A 24,317-nucleotide genomic window follows, 5' to 3' on the forward strand; every position below is an offset into this window, starting at 1 on the left:
ATAGAAACAATCACAATAATTCTATAAATAGAAGCTTCATCCGCTTAATCCTTTCAAAATTTCCACAAACATAGCCATTCTGCCCAAGGTAAGATTATCTTCCATGATTTGCTCTGTCCATAGCTCAAGACCCCTTATTTATCCTCCCTTCTCATTCCAGGCTCAAACGTATGCTTCAAACTGTGAGTAATCTCTGCCCAGTGAAATGGAAAGAAAGATAACCTTTCTACTTACATAGCAGAGAACATTTCTTTACTAACATCTATACTCTTTTCTACCTTTCCTGAAAGTGATCCTTATCCTTCTTCTAAGCATTCTAAATTATACATAAACCAAAGAACTATAATTTGGGGGGGGGGTCGTGCCCATAGCATGTGAAAGTTCCAAGGCCAGGGATCAAATCCCGCGCTAGAGCAGTGACCCAAGCCACTGCAGTGAACGCCAGATCCTTAAGCTGTTGCACCAAAGGAGAATTCCAAAAAGACTATGATTTTAAACTTAGTCATAGAAAAGTCAAAAACCATATATCATCCCAATAGATGCAGAAAAAGCACTTGACAAAGTCCAACATCCATTTATGATCAAAACTCTCACCAAAGTGGGTTTAGAGGGAACATTCTTGAACATAATCAAAGCCACTTATGACAAACCCACAGTAAATATAATCCTCAATGGAGAAAAACTGAAAGCCTTCTCACTCAAATCTGGAACAAGACAGGGATGCCCACTCTCACCAATGCTATTCAACATAGTTTTGGAAGGCCTAGCCATAGCAATTAGACAAACAAAAGAAATAAAAGGCATCCAAATAGGAAGAGGAGAGATAAAACTGTCACTGTATGCAGATGACATGATACTATATATAGAAAACCCAAAGGACTCAACCCAAAAACTACTTGAACTGATTAACAAATTCAGCAAAGTAGCAGGATATAAGATTAATATTCAGAAATCAGTCACATTTCTGTATACTAACAATGAAATATTAGAAAAGGAATACAAAAATACAATACCTTTTAAAATTGCACCCCAAAAAAATCAAATACCTGGGAGGACACAAGACCAAGGAGGTAAAGGACTTATATGCTGAGAACTATAAAACATTAATCAAAGAAATTAAAGAAGATGTGAAGAAATAGAAAGATATCCCATGTTCATGGATTGGAAAAATTAATATTGTAAAAATGGCCATACTACCCAAAGCAATCTATACATTCAATGCAATCCCTATCAAATTACCCAGGACATTTTTCACAGAACTAGAACAAAAAATCCAAACATTTATATGGAACCAAAAAAAGGCCCAGAATTGCCAAAGCAATCCTGAGAAACAAAAACCAAGCAGGAGGCATAACTCTCCCAGACTTCAAGAAATACTACAAAGCCGCAGTCATCAAAACAGCATGGTACTGGTACCAAAACAGACAGACAGACCAATGGAACAGAATAGAGAACCCAAAAATAAACCCTGACACCTATGATCAACTAATCTTTGACAAAGGAGGCAAGAATATAAAGAGGGAAAAAGAAAGTCTATTCAGCAAGAATTGCTAGGAAAACTGGACAGCTGCATGCAAATCACTGAAACTAGAACACAGCCTCACACCATGCACAAAAATAAACTCAAAATGGCTGAAAGACTTAAATATAAGACAAAACACCATCAAACCCCTGGAAGAGAACATAGGCAAAACATTGCCTGACATCAGCCTTATGATTATTTTCTCAGGTCAGTCTCCCAAAGCAACAGAAATAAAAACAAAAATAAACCAATGCTACCTAATCAAACTGATGAGCTTTTGCACAGCAAAGGAAACCAAAAAGAAAACAAAAAGACACCTTACAAAATGGGAGAAAATAGTTTCAAACAATGAAACAGACAAAGGCTTAATCGCTAAAATACACAAACAACTTATACAACTCAACAGCAAAAAAGCCAACAACCCAATGGAAAGATGGTCAAAAGACCTGAATAGACATTTCTCTGAGGAAGATATACAGATGGCCAGCAATCACATGAAAAAATGCTCAATATCCCTAATTATTAGAGAAATGCAAATCAAAACTACCATGAGATACCACCTTACACCAGTCAGAATGGCCATCATTAATAAGTTCACAAATAAACAAATGCTGGAGGGGTTGTGGAGAAAAAAGGGAACCCTCCTGCACTGTTGGTAGGAATGTAAGCTGGTACGGCCACTATGGAGAACAGTATGGAGGTACCTTATAAATCTATACATAGAACTACCCATCACGCAGCAGTCCCACTCTTGGGTGTATATCCAAACAAAACTTTCCTTAAAAAACATACATACACCCACATGTTCATTGCCGCTGCATTCACAATAGCCAAGACATGGAAACAACCTAAATGTCCGTTGACAGACGACTGGATTAGGAAGATGTGGTATATAAACACAATGGAATACTACTCAGCCATAAAAAAGAACGACATAATGCCATTTGCAGTAACTTGGATGGAACTAGAGACTCTCATACTGAGTGAAATAAGTCAGAAAGAGAAAAACAAATGCCATATGATATCACTTATAGCTGGAATCTAATATACAGCACAAATGAACCTTTCCACAGAAAAGAAGATCATGGACTTGGAAAATAGACTTGTGATTGCCAAGGGGGAGGGGGAAGGAAGGGGAGAGATCGGGAGCTTGGAGTTAATGGATGCAAACCATTGCTCTTTGAATGGATATACATTGAGATCCTGCTGTGTAGCACTGAGAACTATGTCTAGATACTTACATCGCAACACAACAATGGGAGGAAAAAATATGTATACATGTATATGTAACTTGGTCCCCATGCTGTACAGTGGAAAAAAATAAATAAAAATTTAAAAATAAATAAATAAATAAACTTAGTCATGGCACGATACACCACAATGTCTGTTTCATTGTTTGAAACTATTTTCTCCCATTCTGTAAGGTGTCTTTTTCTTTTCTTTTTGGTTTCCTTTGCTGTGCAAAGTCTCGTCAATTTGATTAGGTCCCATTGGAGTATTATTATTTTTGTTTCCTATTGCTGCTATAACAAATTACAGCAAAGTTGGTAGCTTAAAGCAGCACAGGAGGTGCTGTGGAGGTCAGAAGTTTGAAATGGGTCTCATTAGTCTAAAATCTAGGTGGTGGCAGGGCTGCATTCCTTCTGGAATGCTCTAGATAAAAAAGAATTTGTTTCTTTACCTTCTCCAGCATCTAGGGGCTATCTGCGGGTTTGGTTTCTGGCCACTTTCCATCATCAAAGCAAGCAATGGAGAGTTTCTCACACTGCATCACTCTGATTCTGGTTCACCTGGTTCCATGTTTTACATATAAGAACCTCTGAGACCATCTTGGATAATCCAGGATAGTCTCCTTGTCTCAAAGTCAGCTGACTGGCAATCTTCATTTTTTTCCTTGCCACATAACATAACATATTCATAGGTTCAGAGGGTTAAGATGTTTATTTACATCTTGAAGGACCGTTATTCTCCACAACACAGTATTATGAATGAATTCAGGTATGTTTTAATAAGTCCACAAATAACAAATGCTGGAGAGGATGTGGAGAAAAGGGAACCCTCCTACACTCTTGGTGGGAATGTAAACTGGTACAACCACTATGGAAAACAGTATGAAGGTACCTCAGAAAACTAAATATAGAACTACCATATGATCCAGCAATCCCACTCCTAGGCATATATCCAGACAAAGCATTCATTGAAAAAGATACATGCACCCCTATGTTCACTGCATCACTATTCACAATAGCCAAGACATGGAAACAACCTAAAATTCCACTGACAGATGATTGGATTAGGAAGATGTGGTATATATACACAATGGAATACTGCTCAGCCTAAAAAAGAACAAAATAATGCCATTTGCAGCAAGATGGATGGAACCAGAGACTCTCATACTAATGAAGTAAATCAGAAAGACAAATACCATATGCTATCATTTATATCTGGAATCTAATATACAGCACAAATGAACCTTTCCACATAAAAGAAAATCATGGACTTGGAGAACAGATTTGTGGTTGCCAAGGGGGAGGGGGAGGGAGTGGGATGGACTGGGAATCTGGGGTTCATAGATGCAAACTATTCCATTTGGAATGGATAAGCAATGAGATCCTGCTGTGTAGTGCTGGGAACTACATCTAGTCACTTTTGATGGAGCATGATAGAGGATAATGTGAGAAAAAGAACGTGTGTGTGTGTGTGAGAGAGAGAAAGAGAGACTGGGTCACTTTGCCGTACAGTAGAAAATTGACAGAACACTGTAAACCAACTATGATAGAAAAAATAAAAATCACTATATAAAAAAAGAACTTGCATTTTCAAATGAATATTATCCCTTTCAAAGGTAACACCTGGGGAGATCTCACACATATTAATTATGCTACAAATGTCAGAGGAATTCCTTTTTGGGTTTTGTCTTCAAGTACAACACAGCATTCTTGAATATCCACAATCATAGCAAATTTTTATGCATTTAAGTATGAATTTGCAAAAAGAGCCAAAAGTCATAAGAAAGTAAATGTGTTGATTATGGCAAATAATAGAATGAGAAGTATCACTTTTTCATAAGGTGAAACCAATGAAATAGAGAGATTAGTTTTTCCAGTAAATTAATATTTCTATGAATAATAATAATGTGTTATAACAATAATAAAAATAGCTAACTGAGCACTCTCTAGGTGCCCAGTCCTGTTCTAAGAGCTATACATGAATTATCTTAACAGCCCTGAGAGATACTTACCATTATTAACCCCATTTTACAGATGTGTTTGACTGAGAACTAGGTGGTTTAAATAATTTCTTTAAGGTTACCAGGCTGTGACATAGAATAGCTGACATTCCAACTCAAGTAATCTTTCCTTAATCCTGTCACAAACACTACTTCCATATAATTCTCTCTACTTGCTTTACAATTAACTCTCCACCCACATTTCCTATGTATTTCATTAGCAAAGCAGTCTGCAAAAAAGCAGGAAAATTCTTAAGTATAACACTAAAAATAATAAAAAGCAAAAAAAGGAATTCCCGTCGTGGCACAGTGGTTAACGAATCTGACTAGGAACCATGAGGTTGCGGGTTCGGTCCCTGCCCTTGCTCAGTGGGTCAAGGTTCCGGTGTTGCCGTGAGCTGCAGTGTAGGTTGCAGACGTGGCTCGGATCCTGCGTTGCTGTGGCTCCGGCGTAGGCCTGCGGCTGCAGCTCTGATTACACCCCTAGCCTGGGAACTCCATGTGCCATGGGTGTAGGTTGCGGGTTTGATCCCTGGCTTCGTTCAGTGGGTTAAGGACCCGGTGTTGCTGTGAGCTGTAGTGTAAGTCACAGATGCTGCTCAGATCCCTCATTGCTGTGGCTGTGGCATAGGCTGGTGGCTACAGCTCCGATTCGACCCCTAGCCTGGGAACCTCCATATGCCGCAGGAGCGGCCCAAGAAATGGCAAAAAGACAAAAAAAAAAAAAGCAAAAAAACCCAGATGATGTATTTCTTTTGTTTGTGCTTTGTGATATTTAATTTTCAAATAGCATTGTAACTACAAAATTAGACAGAAATAAGACAAAGACCATGAGATGACTCCAAACAGATTCTTAAAAACCTTCATCTAAAAAAATGTAGTGCCTCATATTTTCTTCCCAGTGTTCCTGGGAGTAGACGTTAAGTACTTAAAAATTTAACACGTTACTCTGCCATAGAAAGATCATCTCTAGCTGTCATCTTTATTGACAAGTAGGGGGAGGTGGGCTTTCAGTCCTAGAGGTAAGTCAGAAAGACACAGACATCCACAGTGTGACATCTCAGTATCAGGGAATGGCTGAGAGAAGCCAAACCAGCCTGGTAGGCAAATTAACTTCTCTGAGGCTCCTATCTGGGCAGCAGCATCAAGAAGCCACTGAGGCAACTTAGGCCTAGAGGGCATATACTCTTAAAAGAAGCAGATGTATTTTGTCACCTCTTTTCTCTACTAAAATAAGTGTTTAAACTCAACTTTATCCCTATAAAGTCATCTTATTCCTTAAGGTCACAATAAGGGAAACTCAAACCCATACCCAGTGACTTGAGGAAAGTCCATCTCCTCCCTGGGATTTCTGCAAATTCCTAGAATCCTACTGTCATGAACACCTTTCACATTCAGCTCCCTCCTCTGCTCAGTTAGTTCAGTTTAAAAATCATTTTGCCTTTCTATCCCAAAGCTGTTTTCATTCCATATCAACCCAGGTGTAGAGCTCAGTTCCTTTCTGTAATTTACACACACCCACACACAAAAATGACACTCACTACTCATGGCAGCCTGGCATCTGTGCCAGAATGTTTGGGAATACTGAAAAAGGATGCATCACAATACATCACATGGAGTTCTCTTATGGCACAGAGGGTTAAGGGTCTAGCATTGTCACTACAGTGGCTTGGGCCACTGCTATGTCACAGGTTCCTTCTCTGGCCCTGGAATTTCCACATGCCACAGATGCAGCCCCCCCCCCGCCCCAAAATAAATGCATCACACAAAAAAGTTACATTTGATATTGGAAATCACCATTCATAAAAGTTCTTGGTATCCATTGTGCCTCCTCTACCCTTTTCATATCTTCCCTTCTATGTCAGCTCAATCAGGGGAAAAAAGAAAAAAGCATATTTGTTTTTACTTGCATGTCAGTTTCAGTACCTGAAATATTCCTTCTTTTTCATCCACACATTGGCACTTCAAAAATGAGGTCAAGTTTCTTCTCCTATAGGATTTGTCAGGTATTGATGTCACCTGACTGGTACCAGTGCTCTGCTCTGAGCCCCTATATCAGTTAAGGACTCTGTCACCTATAAGCATTAATCTAACCAAAATAGCTATCATTCTTTGAGCACTCATTGTATGCTAAGCACTTTGCATAAGTATTAGCTCATTTAATTCTCATTAAAAAAAACAACATTAAGCATGTGTACTAGTATCCCCATTGAATAGACTAGAATACTGATGCTTAAAGAGATTAAACATTTGTCCAAACCCATCTAGCTGGAACATGGCAGAACAAGATTTTAATCCTAGGATCTCTGAGTCCATCGCCTATGCCTTAACCACAATACTATAAAACTTTCAGGAAAATTATATTATTCAAAAACAGAGTCATTTATGTTTGTCTAATCTGTTATTCCATCAAGACAAGACCATGAGCTATTGAAGGTAATCAATGGTTTCTTCTAACTTATTTATTTGTATTCCTGAAGGTAATCAATGGTTTCTTCTAACTTATTTATTTGTATTCCTTATTTCCCCCTTTTTTTTGATATTTGACTGAAAAATATGAGTGGGGAGGCAGTCAAAGAGGAAAGATGTAATATTTATTCTTTCATCAGTGAAATTTGGTTACTCTATGCCCAGGCTCTCAGCACTAGCCATCCTTGAGTTAAAGTTATCTCAGTAGATATCAATAAATCACTTAAAGGTGATAGGTTTATACCTAAAATTACTACAAGTTCTCATCAGGGAGAATTGTTGGAAATTCTTCAAAACCAAATTTCTATAAAATTTCCAGACAGCACAGGAATCTCATTGGCTCTATTCTCTTATCTTCAAGGAGTAGAAAATAATAAATATAGCATTTCTGTTATATTAAAGTTCTTCAGGGAGGGAGTTCCCGTCGTGGCGCAGTGGTTAACGAATCCGACTAGGAACCAAGGGGTTGCGGGTTCGGTCCCTGCCCTTGCTCAGTGGGTTAGCGATCCGGCGTTGCCGTGAGCTGTGGTGTAGGTTGCAGACGCGGCTCGGATCCTGCGTTGCTGTGGCTCTGGCGTAGGCCGGTGGCTACAGCTCCGATTCTACCCCTAGCCTGGGAACCTCCATATGCTGTGGAAGCGGCCCAAAGAAATAGCAAAAAGACAAAAAACAAACAAACAAACCAAAAAAAAAAAAAGACTACATAACAACCTTCTTGATGATATACCTGAGTAACGACTGCCAGAATTTATTATATAAGGGTCAAATATTCCATTTCCTGCAGCCATTACTCATAGTAGGCCTTTAGATGTTAAATAGCCTTGCAGGAATAAAATTAATCAAAGAAAACAAAATCATACTTCTTCCTCAAAACTGTAATAGGAGAAAAATTATGAAAGTGATGGAATAAGCAAGTAGTACAGGAATTATTTTACAACCACCCCTCAAAGACCACTCCCACGAAAGCAAATCTTAAAACCCTCTGTAAAAAATAGAAATTTGATAGATGTAGACTTTTATTTTACCTGTTCTTATTGGCTACATAATGAATCAGTTTTCAACTACCAAATAGCAGAGCTAGGTTTGGGGCTCTATATTGGTGAACTTGTAATCCCCCCCTTACCTGGCAATTAGTCCACTCAGAAAATGTGATTTTTCTATTACACTTTTTTAAAAAAAAAATTAAGAAATAAACAAATCTACTGACAGGAAAAACAATTGTGTAACACATTCTAAGGTATCCTGCAAAATTTTCTCAAAATATATGTTACTTTCGGTTATCCATTTTTAGCTCTCCTCTATAAGCAGAAAACAGAATTGGTATATTTTAACATGCATTTCTTTTTTCAAAAACTGGGTGTAATAAAATGAACCAAAATACTTTCATGGAGTTATATTGATTTTAGATTAATGTATTTTATATAAATGTAGAAGCTGGCTTATTCATTCAAAATTGTAAAAACATTTTTACTACTAGACCCTCTTAACTCATTTAAAGACTTTATGCCAGTTTTATGTACCTAGAGATTTTTGCACAGTTCACTATGAAAACAGAGTTTAAAGATAAAGACCAACCCTTCATAATGTTGACAAAAATCACTTATATGGATAGAATAGTCAATGGGACTTTAGATTGCATTAAACCCATGCAGAAAAGAGTGTCATTAATTCTCAAAATGCTCATACCTTAAAAGATATTTAATATTATGTAAATGTGACAAGGACTATCCAATTCATTTCAGGGTGATTTGAGCAGAAGGCAATCATCAGGCAAGAGGGAAGGAAAGCATATTGATCCAAATAAGCATTTGGTCATGTAGGAAAAGGAGAAGGAGGGAAGGAGGGCGGAGGGGAAGGGAGAGAAGAAGGCTTCTTGAGCACATCTGATTTGCTCCTTACTACTCCAACTGTCTTTGATATGAATTACTACATTTAAGTCTCATGAGCTCCATGAAGTAGGTAACAGAATTACCCCCTTACACAGATGAGAAAACTAAATAGTAACCAGCTCATGTTTACTTTTCCTATTTTTTCTAACTCTCTTGAGCAAGTAGCTTGATTGAGGAGAAGGGGAAAAAGAAAAGGGATGGCCATGGGTAAAATGTAAAATACTTCCTTTCTTGGGTTCTATGTTCGTTTTCTATGCAGGGCTCTTAAACCGAGATTAGTGGGGAAATCTCCCCTTTCTGAAGGAATAGGAATTTCTAAACCCTACTGGGCAGGGCAGAGTCTGTCAAATTAAGCCTCTGTACAAAGCAAGAAAAAGTGTTCCTGACTCCTGGAGGAGAAATCATAAAAAGAGAACTCAGAATACAAATTGGAAAAAGCATCCATTCCTAGTGGATCAGGTAGAAAATTCTATACTTCCTCTGGGCTAGGGTACTGAGTCCTGGGAGCAAGTGGGTAGATTAGTTTTGTTAAAAGACTTCATACTGTATCTCTAACAACCTTGGGAGCCTCGTTTCCAGCATTCCTTGGAGCCCAAGATCTAGCAATACCCTTCAGGTCATGGCACATCATGTTCCTTTGCCTAGAACACCAGCTAGGCCCTTGCCTACCTGGATAATCTCTACTCAGCCCAGCTCAAACATTACTTCTGGGGAGCTTTCCCTAAAGGAAAAGTTAAGAAATAGAGAATTTGGACAAAGCAGACCACTGCCATTGCCCGAAGGAAACATCCAATAGCCAAAAACAGCCAAACCTTAGTCTGAGGGTCAGACAGGAAAAGAGAAGTATCTCAGGTTCAATTACTGTTCTTTCCTCAATTTACTACAATTTTAGTGGTGAGCTCTCATATGTTTCCAATATTTACCCACTCTACATATATTTCCAGAATCCCTATTTCCAAATGGGAAAGATTGGGTTTGAAGTCAGAAAGACCTAAGCCGTAACCCTTGATAAATTTCCCCAGCAAGAAAATTATCAAATACTTACCTTAGCAACAAAATACTTACCTTAGCAAGTGTCATAGCAAATACTCTAAATGTTGGTCCCTCCCATTCCCTTAGACAGTATGAAAGATACACTTACTCTTCCCCAAACTTGCTAATATGAACTTCTAGGGCCAAAAATATGTCTTATTTATACAGATGCTCTTTGTATTTTTCTCCTCACTCTGCTCCCACCCCATCACAAGACCTTACACATAAATATTTGCTCAATGAATATTTGATAAATTCATACAAAAAGCCATATCGAACCTGCCCTTAAGGACTCTTACAATGTGTAGGAGAGATGCCAAAATTTCCCATAAAAGCTATAGTATACAACAAAGGAAGAACTGAAATATTAAGAATGATAGAAGTTATTCCTTTCCTCATCTCTAATACTCATTTATTATTTATAACAAATATTTAAAGAGTATATGTCTTTTAAAAAAGAGAATGTGTTAAGCAGAAGGCACTGTATATAGTTGGAGCTATGGGTGGGATGAAGACAAAAATAACAGGCAGCCTCTGTCTTCAAGTCTAAACAAGGACAATAGATATATGCCTAAATAATTAGAAGTCAGTATAGATTGTAACAATTGCCATAGGAAGAATCAAGGCAAAACTCCAAAGCCATAGAGAAAGGAGCAGTGTGAGAGGACAAGCTGTGGTTTCCTTTGCCCTTGTGAATGACAGGTGAAGCAAGAGAACACTGTAAATACCATAGAAGGATAAGTTAGGGGACCTTGGGCCAAAGATTTTGCCTTTATTATTTTGATGGTCAATATGTGCTGTATTGCAAAACACAACAAAATAAAAAACTGGAAGCTATAACGTCAAAATGCTAATAGAGGTGAATTCAGTGTGATCATTCAGTGTGATTATAATTTTTTCTAGATGCATATTTTTCTTCTTTCTATATTTATTCCCCATAAATTAGTTGTTGGTTCTATAATTAGAAGATTTTTTAAATAGCCTTTCTTGTTTAATGTTCTTTCTGATTACATGTTACCAAGTAATCAAACACATGAATGAGGTACCTTTAGTATGCTTACTCTTGGCTTTTAAACATAAGGTTTTGTGTGCTTAACCGACATTCATTTCCTTGTTTCTCTTGGAATCATTTAAAATAGTATTTTTCTCAAATTTGGAATGTGTTCATTATATGTTATTTATACATGTCCTTCTAAGCTAATTTATTAAATTATCCAGCCAAAAAGATAAAAGCTAAGATGAGCATCCCAATTGCTTTTAAGTATAACAACATATGTTACTAAGAATGTGAAGGAATAGGAATTCCCATGCTAGCATGAAATGGCTTCTAAAATTGAAAATGTGGAGTTCCCGTCGTGGCTCAGTGGTTAACGAATCCTACGAGGAACCACGAGGTTGCAGGTTCAATCCCTGGCCTTGCTCAGTGGGTTAAGGATCCGGTGTTGCAGTGACCTGTGGTGTAGGTTGCAGCGCAACTCGGATCCCGCATTGCTGTGGCTCTGGCGCAGGCTGGTGGCTGCAGCTCCGATTAGACCCCTAGCCTGGGAACCTCCATATGCCACGGGAGCAGCCCAAGAAATTGCAAAAGACAAAAAATAAAATAGAAAATGTATATAGTTTATGGCCCAGGAATTTTATTTCTATATATTATACCCAAGAAGATATGTACAAAGAATTTATTGCAGCATTATTTATAATAGCAAAAATAAGAAACGATCTAAATGTCTATAAAACAATGACTGGATAAATAAAATACAGCAGTCAGTGACTGTACAGAACAGTAAAACGTAGTATTTGACTGAGTCCCCTTGTGATGAAATATTATACAACTTATAAGAAGGATAGACAAGTTCTACACAATATCTACATGAATACATCTCAAAACATAAAAGAGTACAAAAAGCAATTTGCCAAAAGATAAAAAAAGTGTTCCATTTACATAAATTTTAAAAGTGTTCAAAGCAATACTTAGTTGAGATTAACATATACACACTACTATATATAAAATAGGTAAGTAACAAGGACCTACTATATATCACAAGAAAATCTACTTAATGCTCTATAATAAACTATATGGGAAAAGGTTCTGAGAAAGTGGATATATGTATGTGTATAATTGATTCATTTAGCTGTACACCTGAAACTAACACATTATAAGTCAATTATACTCCAATAAAATTTTTAAAAAGTATACAAAGCAATACCTATAGAGTTGTGCTGTCCAATAGGAACATGTGGTTACTGAGCATTTGAAATTTAAATAGTGTGGCTCAGAAACTAAATTTTTATCTTATATATTTCAATTAACTTAAATCTTAAAACCAAAGCAATGTAAACTATGTTTTTCCATTAAGAACTAATATTTCAATGGCACCACCTTTCACTTTATCCATTATGATGTAAAATATTGTTGTGCTGTTGTACATGAGTAATTTTTGTTTTTTAAGAGTGGCTGTTAGAAAAGTTTACATTATACATGTGGTTTGCATTATATTTCTATTAAACAGTATTGCTATACATTCTTCTTAAAGAAGCATTAAGTGTATTTAAAGCTATTTTTGAAATGGACTGAAAGAAGCGACACTAAAGTCATAATATTGGCTGCTTCTGGTCAAGGAGGGAGGGAAGAATGGGAATAAATGTGAGAATCAAAATAAAAGGAAACTCTACTTTCTGTGGTTTTGTTTCCTGTATTCAAAAGTGATAAAGCAAAGAGGTAGATAATCTAAGTACAGCAAAATCTGGGGTTACATGGAGGTATACAGAAGAAATTCATGAAGCTGTTAACTTAGGATTGTGCACATCACTATCAGTTATCCTTCATAAGAAAGTAAAGAAATAAAATTATTATTTAGGATCTTTGCATCTATGTTCATAGGTGAAAGAGGCAATAATTTTCTTTTCTTGTGTTACCTTGCTTGGTTTTAGCATCAAGATTATACAAGCCTCAGAACACTAGTTTGACATCTTTCACTCTTGAATGTTTTTTGAACTGTAGAAGGACCTCCCAGAGTCATTGTAAGGAGCAATTAAATAATATATGAGTGCATGTTGAATAACACAAAGCTCTGAAATGTATAAAGAATCATTCTCTTATCATTACCATTGTATTTCAATTTTTTTCTTATATATAAACTATTCACTTCACATTGGAAATCATTTCTGTTTGGCTTCAACAAGGACAGCCCTGAAGATTCCAAATTAGTTTTGTTTGGAAAAAGAGAGAGCGAGAGCAGGGTTTAGGGATATGAATATCAAATGCAGATAATCAGAGTTAACACAGAGATATGAATCAAGTTCTGAATGTGGTTTGGATAGAAATAAAGGAGCACTCACTTGTACTTGACTCTTAGCCTAAAAAAATATTAAATAAGATATGTTCCATTTCAATTTTCTTTAATTGTGGCACATTAGCCGCTCTCCAAATTGCCTTTAATATGAAAGATGAAATCACTTCAAAACACTTGTATTGAACACTGAAATGATGATATAGATACCTTGCTTTAATAATTCTGGCATACTTTCCTAAATCCTAAAAAAAAAAATGTGGTATATAAATAATTGTAATGAGTGGACAAATCACCACTTTTTTAAATAAATTTTAGCTTCTCCCAGGCTTGAGACTTGAGTGGCAAACATCCAGGGGAAGTGTTAGAAGAATTGGCAAGGAGAATTAGGGTAGGGCCAGAGGCTTTCACATTACATGTAAGTACAAGCAAACCCCAGTGAGGAAAATATTATCCCTACTTAATTATAAACAAACTGAGATCAGAGGTTAAGTAACATGTGAGCAATCATAGGACCAGAAGACTCGCATAAAGCCTGGAATCAAGATCTCTCCTCCTCCAAGACCACCCCCCCCCCGCTTTCTACTTCTATCAACTAGGGAGGCAGAGGTTCCCACCCCATTTGAAAGTGAACTAGTGAAAATTGAAAAGTGACTCAGAGTAATCACAGATGAACAACATTAGCTGCAACAGGCACATTTGAATGTCATCTGAACATCTTGTGGTTTTGAAGAATTATCCCTTTTCCCAGGACGAGCAAAGTCCAAGCCCATTACATGCCATACATCTTCCAGAAGACATAAATATTTTCCCTTGTTTCTTCATTTCTCTAACTTGTCAGACATAATGAAAACAGAACAGCTTACCAGTAAGCGATGGTTTCTCTTTTTTTCAGTAGACTCTATTAAAGCTTAATTAAGTGACAATCAGAAGACAATTAAAAATTAAAGAATGATAAAAGTTAAATGTTTTCAATACATCCAGAAAAACCACAGGTAAATGTAAATCAGAGAGATAGGCATAGAAAGGAAAAATCGTTTAAACAATAATAAATCACCAAGCATACCATGTTTAGAGACTGTCCAATGAGGCAACTCCATCAGGTCACTTCCAGTGTGTTCACACTAACATTGTCAGGATGGCTGGTCCAGAGCAGTCCTGTTCTCAGCAGCAGGGGTCCCTGGCTGGAGATCTATTTAAGTGCAGTCATGTTAGAGCCCTAGGTAAATCACAGAGGGGGAGATGAGAAAGGCGACTTGGGAACTCAGCCCTGGGGAATCCTAGGCTAATCAGCACACGAATCATTTAGTGATCATTATTATAATTACTGGTAAATTATTGTTGTGCTGGGGGACAGGGAGAAGGCCTATTTTTGCACTCTGATTTCACTGAAGTTTCCAAGATGACTATTTAAATTTCCAGAATAAATAATTTCCTTTCCCACGATTGTCTCAGAGAAGCCAAGGCTTCCCCTGTGACTTTCAATTCTAGTTCTCTAATCTTAATTTTTCACTGGCCTTGGGCAAGGCATTAGAGTGCTCCATGCCCTAATTTCTCTAGTCACTAAATAGCAATAATGATGCCTGCTCTCTGGGGGCTGTAAGACTGATTGCTTAAAGATTGCTAGACACTTTGAAAAAGAAACCACTGTGGGAAGAAAGAGTATAGTTTTTAGGGGAAGGCACAATGTAAATATCTTTGAGTCTTTTATCAGCTTCTTTCCATTTATTCTGAACTTCTCTTAGCTCTTCAAGGTCACGCAACTTCTTCCCACCTCAGCTCCTGCCTACAATTGGATCCCTATGCATGAAAAATGATTCCCTCATCTTGTTGCTGCTCCACATCCATTGATTAACTCCTACTTATCCTCTTGTCTCAGCTTAAGCGACCCTTCCTTGGAAAAGCTTCATAAAAGCAGGTACAGGATCTGTCTTGGTCACCACTACATGACTAGCACCTAGCACAGCACGTGGCAGGTGGAAAAGACTCTATCAATTTGTTTTTTATTTATTTATTTAACAAATGTATGTGAGATCTTGGGCAATTCATTTAATCACTCTGGGGCTTGGTTTTCTCATTTGCAAAGTAAACAGCTAAAATAAATCATCTCCAGTGTACTTTTAATGCTAACTTTCTGATATTATGAGTTGGGGGTCAGGATCCTCTCATTGATCTTAAACCCTTTTTTCATTTTATTCTGCCTGATGCTTAATTTTATGTGTCAACTTGGCTGGACCATGAAGTGTCTACATATTTAGTAAAGCATTACTTTAGATGTTTCTTTTTTTGTCTTTTTAGGGCTGCACCCTAAAAAGCATATGGATGTTCCCAGGTTGGGGTCAAATCAGAGCTGCAGCTGCCAGCATACACCACAGCCACAGCAACACAAGATCAAAGTCACGTCTGCAACCTACACCATGGTTCATCTCAATGCTGGATCTTTAATCCACTGAGAGAGGCCAGGGATCAAACCTGCATCTTCATGGATACTAGTCAAGGTTCGTTACCACCAAGCCACCATGGGAACTCCTATTTTAGATGCTTCTGTTGAGGATGAGATTGACATTTAAATTGGTGGACTTTGAGTAAAACCGATTGCCCTCCATTGTGTAGGTGGGCCTCACCCAACCAGTAGAAAGCCTGAGAAGAATAAAAAGACTGTCCAAGGTTAAGCAAGAGAAATTTTTCCAGCACTCTGGACTTCATCTGCAGCCTAAGCTCTTCTTGGTTCTATAATAGACTTCCTTCAGATTAAAATTGGAATATTATTTTCCTTGGGTCTCCAGCCTGCTGGCACACCCTGCAGATTCTTGACCTGACAGCTTGCTATAATCACGTGAGCCAGTTCCTTTTAACAAATATCTGTCTTCTATATATCAATCTATGTGCATTCTTACATGTATGTGTGTGTGTGTGTGTGTGTGTGTGTGTGTCAATGCAACATTCTGAAACATTTTGTTTCTTTGGAGAACTCTAATACAACCACATAGTCCTTCCTATTCCTAAAGAGTAGTATAATTCTACTCCAAACTCAGGAGGGTAGATTCAGACTCCAGATTTGAAGACCTGGAGGGAACTGATGCTGGGTACCTGTCAGAGTCAGGAAGAACTTTAACAAGAGTAGCGCTAGGTATCAGCCTATTTGTCTCTCTTCTCTACACCAATTTCCCAGTCTGGCTCTGAACAAGGTAGATGTGATGATTTCAAGGTAGATGTGTGATTTATTTCACTTAACATAATGCCCTCAAGGTTCATCCATGTTGTAGCGTATGTCAGAATTCCACTTCTTTTTGAGATTGAATAGTATTCCATTGCAGGTATATACTACATTTTGTTTATCTCTATTCATCCATTGATGGACACTTGTGTTGTCTCCACCCTTTTGGCTATTGTGAATAATATTCTATGAACATGAGTATGCAAATGTCTGTTCAAGTTACCAGAAGTAGGATTGCTAGAACTGAAGCTAACTTTTAATCAAGCTGCTGGCATAGCCACTCAGAATAATTACTTCAAGTAACTTGAAAATAAAATCACTATATTTTTACTGTACCTCCCTAGAAGGATGTATCCTAAAAATAGAAAAATAGCAAACAATTAAATAATAAATTACATTAAATGTAAATCAAAAATAAAATAATTATATGTATGTCATCAGGAACCAAGATTTTCACTGTAAAACAAAAGAAATAGTAATATAAGATCAAAGAGTATAACCGAAAAGCCAGTTATCTTGAAATATTTCTCTCAATAAAAAGAATTCACATTCCTGTCTACTGAGAGGACCTAGAAACAATGACAACTCAGAGGTAATGAGCATTCCCAGTGCCAAGCTTATGGTCTCTAAATGCCATTTTTCTGTAAAAGAAGTCTGACTCAGAGTTCCTGCTGTGGTGCAGTAGGTTAAGAATCTGACTGCATTGGCTTGGGTTGCTGCAGAGGCTTGGGTTTAATTCCTAGCCTGGCACAGTGGGTTAAAGGACCCCGCATTGCCACTACTGTGGCATAGGCCGCAGCTATGACTCAGATTTTACCCCTGGCCCAGGAACTTCCATATGATGTGGGTGCAGCCATTAAAGAAAGAAAGAAGAAGGAAGGAAGGAAGGAAGGAAGGAAGGAAGGAAGGAAGGAAGGAAGGAAGGAAGGAAGGAAGGAAGGGAAGGAAGGAAGGAAAGAAAGAGAAAAGAAAGAACTTTTAAAAAAAAGAAAAAAAAGAAATTGGGGCTCTTTGGAAAGATGGCTGATTCCAGTTCTGCAGCAGAAAATATACAAAATGGGGAATTCCCATCGTGGCTCAGCAGAAATGAATCTGACTAACATCCATGAGGACGCAGGTTCAATCCCTGGCCTTGCTCAGTGGGTTAAGGATCTGGTGTTGCCGTGAGCTGTGGTGTAGGTCACAGATGAGGCTCAGATTTGGCGTTGTTGTAGCTGTGGTGTAGGCCAGCGGCTACAGCTCCAATTCCACCCCTAGCCTGGGAATTTCCATATGCTGTGGGTGGGGCCCTAAAAAAGACAAGAAAAAAGACAAAGAAAGAAAATATATAAAATGATCCTGGAACACTTTGTTGTACCAGGAAACAAGGAAGTTATCACAGGACACTGAAGATGTACCAAAGGGACAAAAGAACCAATTTGAAAGGAAAAGCACTGGCCAAGGATAAGAAAATTTGAACAGCTAAAAGAATAAGAACTCTACTGGAACAAAAAAATATGTAAAATTCATAACTTCAGAGATATACTCAAAAAAGAAAGAAACATCATTGATCACCTTTGGAAATAGCAAGGATACCAACTTATATTCTGAAATTTAGTAAGGGGAAATAATTAAGCATATATTCTACCTTTTCACAACAAACGCTATTTTTTTTTTGTCTTTTGTTGTTGTTGCTATTTCTTGGGCTGCTCCCGCAGCATATGGAGGCTCCCAGGCTAGGGGTCCAATCGGAGCTGTAGCCACCGGCCTACGCCAGAGCCACAGCAACGCGGGATCCGAGCCGAGTCTGCAACCTACACCACAGCTCACAGCAACGCTGGATCGTTAACCCACTGAGCAAGGGCAGGGACCGAACCCGCAACCTCATGGTTCCTAGTCGGATTCGTTAACCACTGCGCCACGATGGGAACTCCACAAACCCTATTTTTAAAGTAACAAAACTTAACAAGGGGCAGTTCTTTATTATCAAAGAACTCTAAAAGTAAGAACAAAAGAAATGATAGAATTTTTAAATGGCACATTTTACAATTCATAATGAAATAGTGGATCAAGGCTGCATTCATTTTCCCTTATTAGGTAATGGTTGATGAGAAATTTTACATCTTTATTAATTTATTAGGCTGATAACACCTAAACACACTAATCAATCTTATAATCTAAAAAGGAGGCTCCTGGAGTTCCCATGTGGCTCAGTGGTTAACAAACCCGACTAGTATCCATGAGGATGCGGGTTCAATCCCTGACCTTGCTCAATGGGCTAAGGATCCGGCGTTGCTGTGAGCTGTGATGTAGGTCATAGACACAGCTTGGATCCTGAGTTGGTATGGCTGTGGTTTAGGCCGTCAGCTGCAGCTCCAATTCAACACCTAGCCTGGGAACTTCTATATGCTGTGGGCGAGGTCCTAAAAAGACAAAAGACCAAAAAAAAAAATTAAAGATAAAATGGGGCCTCCTGATACGATGCAAGAGAAAGCACACGGCACCACTTTTGAAGCACTCTTTCAAAGCAAATGAAAAACAGTCAAACTCGGTTTCAGCAAATAAATGAAATTTAGGGAGTGGTGTGTAAAACTATAGAATAGAGACTTAAGTGATCTATCAGCCAAATACAAAGTGTAAGCCCTTTTGGATCTTGACTCAAACATATCAACTATAATAGGAACTTTTTGAGACAACTGTTAAAATTTAAACATGGACTGGGTATTAGATGATGGTAGTTTGACTAGATGTAACACTGGTACTTTTGTTAAGTTGGGGCAGCACTCTTCTCTATTAGTGACACTGAAATATTTACACATGAAATAATATAATGTCTGAGATTTGCTTTAAAATCCTTCCACCAAACAGAAAGTTGTAAAGTATGGCATACAAAATATGGGGAAATAGAATGTGTTGCTCACCTTGACTCTTAGCTTGTCAGTGATGGTAACCAGGACTCAGTGTCTACTCCTGTTGCCTGCACTTGCTGACTGGCAGCCACGGTGTGTGAGTGCATCTCTATCCACATTGGCCAAGCTGGTGTCCAGATCAGCAGTGCCTGCTGGGAGCTATACTGCCTGGAACAGATACCAAGTAACAAGACCCCTGGGGGAGGAGATGACTCCTTCAACACCTTCTTCAAGTGAGATAGGAGCTGGCAAGCATGTGCCCAGGGCAGGTTTGTAGACCTGGAACCCACAGTCATTGATGACGTTCGCACTGGCACCTACTGCCTGCTCTTCCACCCTGAGCAGCTCATCACAGGCAACAAAGATGCTGCCAATAACTATTCCAGAAGTCACTATCCCATTGGCAAGGAGATCATTGACCTCATCTTGGACGCAGTTCAGAACTGGCTGACCAGTGCACAGGTCCTCAGGGCTTCTTGGTTTTCCACAGCTTTGGTTGGGGAAACTGGTTCTGGGTTCACCTCTCTGCTGATGGAACGTTTCTCTGTCGATTATGGGAAGAAGTCCAAGCAGGAATTCTCCATTTATTCAGCCCCCTAGGTTTCCACAGCTGTAGGTGAGCCTTACAATTCCATCCTTACCACCCACACCACCGTGGAGAACTCCGATTGTGCCTTCATGGTAGACAATGAGGCCATCTATGACATCTTTCATAGAAACCTTGATATTGAGCACCCATCCTACACTACTCTGAACCACCTCATTAGCCAGATTGTGTCCTCCATCACTGCTTCTCTGAGGTTTGATGGAGCCATGAATGTTGATCTGACAGCATTCCAGACCAGCTTGTTGCCCTACTCCTGCATCCATTTCCCTCTGGCCACATATGCCCCTGTCATCTCTGCTGAGAAAGTCTACTGTAGCAGAGATCACCAATGCTTGCTTTAGGCCAGCCAACCAGATGGTGAAATTTGACCCTCGCGTGGTAAATACATGGCCTGCTGCCTGTTGTACCGTGGCGTCATGGTTCCCGAAGAAGTCAATGCCACCATTGCCACCATAAAGACCAAGCACAGCATTCAGTTTGTGGACTGGTGCCCCAATGGCTTAAAAGCTGGCATTGATAACCAGCCACCCACTGTGGTCCCTTGTGGAGATCTGGTAAAAGTACAGAGGGCTGTGTGCATGCTGAGCAACACCACAGCCATCAATGAGGCCTGGGCTCACCTGGACCACAAGTTTGACCTGACATATGACAAGCATGCCTTTGTTCGCTGGTACGTGGATGAGGGCATGGAGGAAGGAGAGTTTTCTGAGGCCAGTAAGAACATGGCTTCCCTTGAGAAGGATTATGAGTAGGTTGGTGTGGATTCTGTTGAGGGAGAGGGAGAAGGAGAGGAAGAAGGAGAAGAATACTAATTACTATTCCTTTAAGCTCTGCAGCATGTCATACTCAGAATTTCAGCTTCAGCATTAAGTGACAGGAGTAAAAGCTTTCTGATTAGATTGTCTTCGGTTTTAACTATGATCATATATTACTTTTTCCATATGTACCTGTAAGATTTTTTCTGTCATGTCTCAAAAAGTAAAGGCTTTAAGAAAGAAAAAAAAAGGAGCTCGCATCATGGCGCAGTGATTAACGAATCTGACTAGCAACCATGAGGTTGTGGGTTTGATCCCTGGCCTCGCTCAGTGGGTTAAGGATCTGGTGTTGCCATGAGGTGCAGTGTAGGCCGCAGACACGGCTCAGATCTGGCGTTGCTATGGCTCTGGCATAGGCCAGGGGCTATAGCTCCGATTAGACCCCTAGCCTGGGAACCTCCATATGCCGCAAGTGCAGCCCTAAAAAAGACAAAAAGACCAAAAAAAAAAAAGAGAGAGAGAGAGAGAAAGAAAGAAAAGAATATGTGGAAATAGGTGAAAAAATTGTCAAAATGTTAGATAATTATTGAAACTGGGTGATGGTCCATTTGTATTAGACCATCACAAATAAAAATGGATGTGGTTGAAAATTTTTGTAATGGAGTTCCCTTCGTGGCACAGTGGTTAACAAATCTGACTAGGAACCATGAGGTGGCAGTTTTGATCCCTGGCCTTGCTCAGTGGGTTAACGATCCGGCATTGCCGTGAGCTGTGGTGTAGGTTACAGACTCGGCTCAGATCCCGCGTTGCTGTGGCTCTGGCTTAGGCCAGCAGCTACAGCTCTGATTCGACCCCTAACCTGGAAATCTCCATATGCCGCAGGAAGCAGCCCTAGAAAAGGCAAAAAGACAAAAAAAAAATAAAGAAAGAAAGAAAAAGAAAATTTTTATTTTTTTTAATTATTATTATTATTTTTTTTTTGGTCTTTTTTTGCTATTTCTTTGGGCCGCTCCCACGGCATATGGAGGTTCCCAGGCTAGGGGTCTAATCGGAGCTGTAGCCACTGGCCTAAGCCAGAGCCACAGCAACGCGGGATCTGAGCCGAGTCTGCAACCTACACCACAGCTCACAGCAACGCCGGATCATTAACCCACTGAGCAAGGGCGGGAAACGAACCCACAACCTCATGGTTCCTAGTCGGATTCGTTAACCACTGCGCCACGACGGGAACTCCATTTTTTTTTTTTTGTCTAGAAAATTTTTATAATAAAAGTTTAAAATGAATGAAAATAAACAAAAAGCATTCTGTTTAGACAGACAAAAACAGAAGTTTGAAGAAAAGAAGTTGGTTAATTAAATTCATTTGAGGGTTTCAAAATTCTAACTTCAATATATTATGTGTTGGCAACAAAAGTGTGCAAACCAACTTGGCTGTTTTCAAGATAGAAGAGGTGGTTTTGTCTAGCTGGTGTCACTAGGATCCAGCCCACAGTTTTCACATTCAAGAACTCTTTTTCATGAGTTCTCCAAAATGGTTATCTTATACCTCTTAAGGGACCAGATACTCAAAAATGCGACCAAGGCCCCCTTATTACTGGACTTGGACTTCATGGACAGCTAATTAGTAAAATTAGAGTGCATATTATAGCAAAAACCATCAATATTAGATCATAGTCTACTGTTAATTCTGATGAATTTTTCCTATCTCCCTTGAGTATGCTCCTTTGTGGGAAAACAGACCTTCACAGCCTACACAGTCAGTCTACTAGTTCATCATTGAAGAAACCCTGACACACTTTCTACACACTTTATAAGAATCACTTCCCTTCCATTTGTACTCATCTTTACAACACTCTTGTTAACAAACTTTTTAATGCATTACTATTCATGAATTAATAATTTACATTTCATTGCTTATATTGTATATCGGTTTCCCTCTGTAGTGTAACATAGTTATATTCAGAGATTAATGCATGTTTTTTCTATTGTAGATGTTTTTGTACAAAACTTAATTAATATGGCATCACCATTTTCCCTGAAGACTCAATAAAAATTTGAGTAGGTCATAGCAATTTCTGCCTAGGCAATAGCTTTTCAGTTGGTATAAACACTTAAAGATGGCCCTGCTAGTAAGTTAAGTATTTCATGAAATTAATTTTAGTAAAATTTCTGAAGTTCCCATCGTTACTCAGTGGTTAGTAAACCTGACTAGCATCCATGAGGACTCAGGTTCGATCCCTGGCCTCACTCAGTGCGTTAAGGATCCAGCATTGCTCTGAGCTGTGGTGTAGGTTGCAGACACAGCTCAGATCCTGTGTTGCTGTGGCTGTGGTGTAGGCCAGCAGCTGTAGCTCTGATTAGACCCCTAGCCTGTGAACCTCCATGTGCCATGGGTATGGCCCTAAAAAGCAAAAAAAAAAAAAAATTCTACTCCATTTTGCCTCATCCCTAAAAGTTCTAGAATAATACACTAGAAATTAGTCCCACAAGAAAGTCTAACATTTTTCTAGACTAAAGAAAAATCACATTTTCCATATGTGAAAAATACCATAAATGAAAACAATCAATTCAAACTCCAGGTGACCAGTTGTGCGTTGTTAAATCAGCACACTATCAAATAAATTTAGTCTGGACAGTTTCTCATTAAGCTCAGCAAGTTCTCTGTCTCTTTCTTCTTTTCAGTCTGCAAGTACTAGCAAAATAACAGCCAGATATCAACGAGAAGTCAGAGCAGATCATCAAAAACAAGAGAAGCATGACAATTCTTCCATGATGGAACATTTATTAAAATGAGACTAGGATTAAAAAAAAATGGTAGCACTGGTGACATCTGTTATGTCACACAGTTTAAAGGGCAGGACTTAATTTTTATGTTACACTTTATTTCAAAGTTCAAAATGCAAAGGAAGAAATACATAACTTTTACTCAAAAGTTATTTTTAATTCAAATGGATTAAAGACCTAAATATTTAAGACCTGAAGCCATAAAAATCTTAAAAGATAACACAGGCATAACACTCTTTGTCATAAATCATAACAATTTTTTCAGATGTCTTCTAAGGCAAAAGAAATAAAAGCAAAAATAAACAAATAGGACCTAATTAAACTTAAAAACTTTTGCACAGCAAAGGAAACTATCCACAAAACAGAAACCTACAGAATGGGGAAAAAAATTGCAAATGATATGACTAACAAGGGATTACTATCATAAACATATAAAGAGCTCATACAACTCAATATCAAAAAAAAACAAATGGCTGAGAGTTCCCATTGTGGCTCAGCAGATTAAGAACCTGACTGGTATCCATAAGGAGACAAGTTCAATCCCTGGCCTTGCTCAGTGGGTTAAGGATCCAGGGTTGCTGCAAGATGTGGTGTAGGTCACAGATGTGGCTCAGATCTGGCTTTGCTGTGGCTGTGGT

The 24,317-nt window shown here is 38.6% G+C and overlaps 1 pseudogene; it reads left to right on the forward strand.

The window, feature by feature from the left end:
• The window catches only part of LOC125110811 (tubulin alpha-1 chain-like), a 124,543-nt pseudogene extending 103,591 nt beyond the window's left edge, over positions 1 to 20,952 (forward strand).
• The last annotated feature ends 3,365 nt before the right edge of the window (positions 20,953 to 24,317 follow it).

This window comes from Phacochoerus africanus, chromosome 1 (assembly GCF_016906955.1).
Source record: "Phacochoerus africanus isolate WHEZ1 chromosome 1, ROS_Pafr_v1, whole genome shotgun sequence".
NCBI classification, from domain to species: Eukaryota; Metazoa; Chordata; class Mammalia; order Artiodactyla; family Suidae; genus Phacochoerus; species Phacochoerus africanus.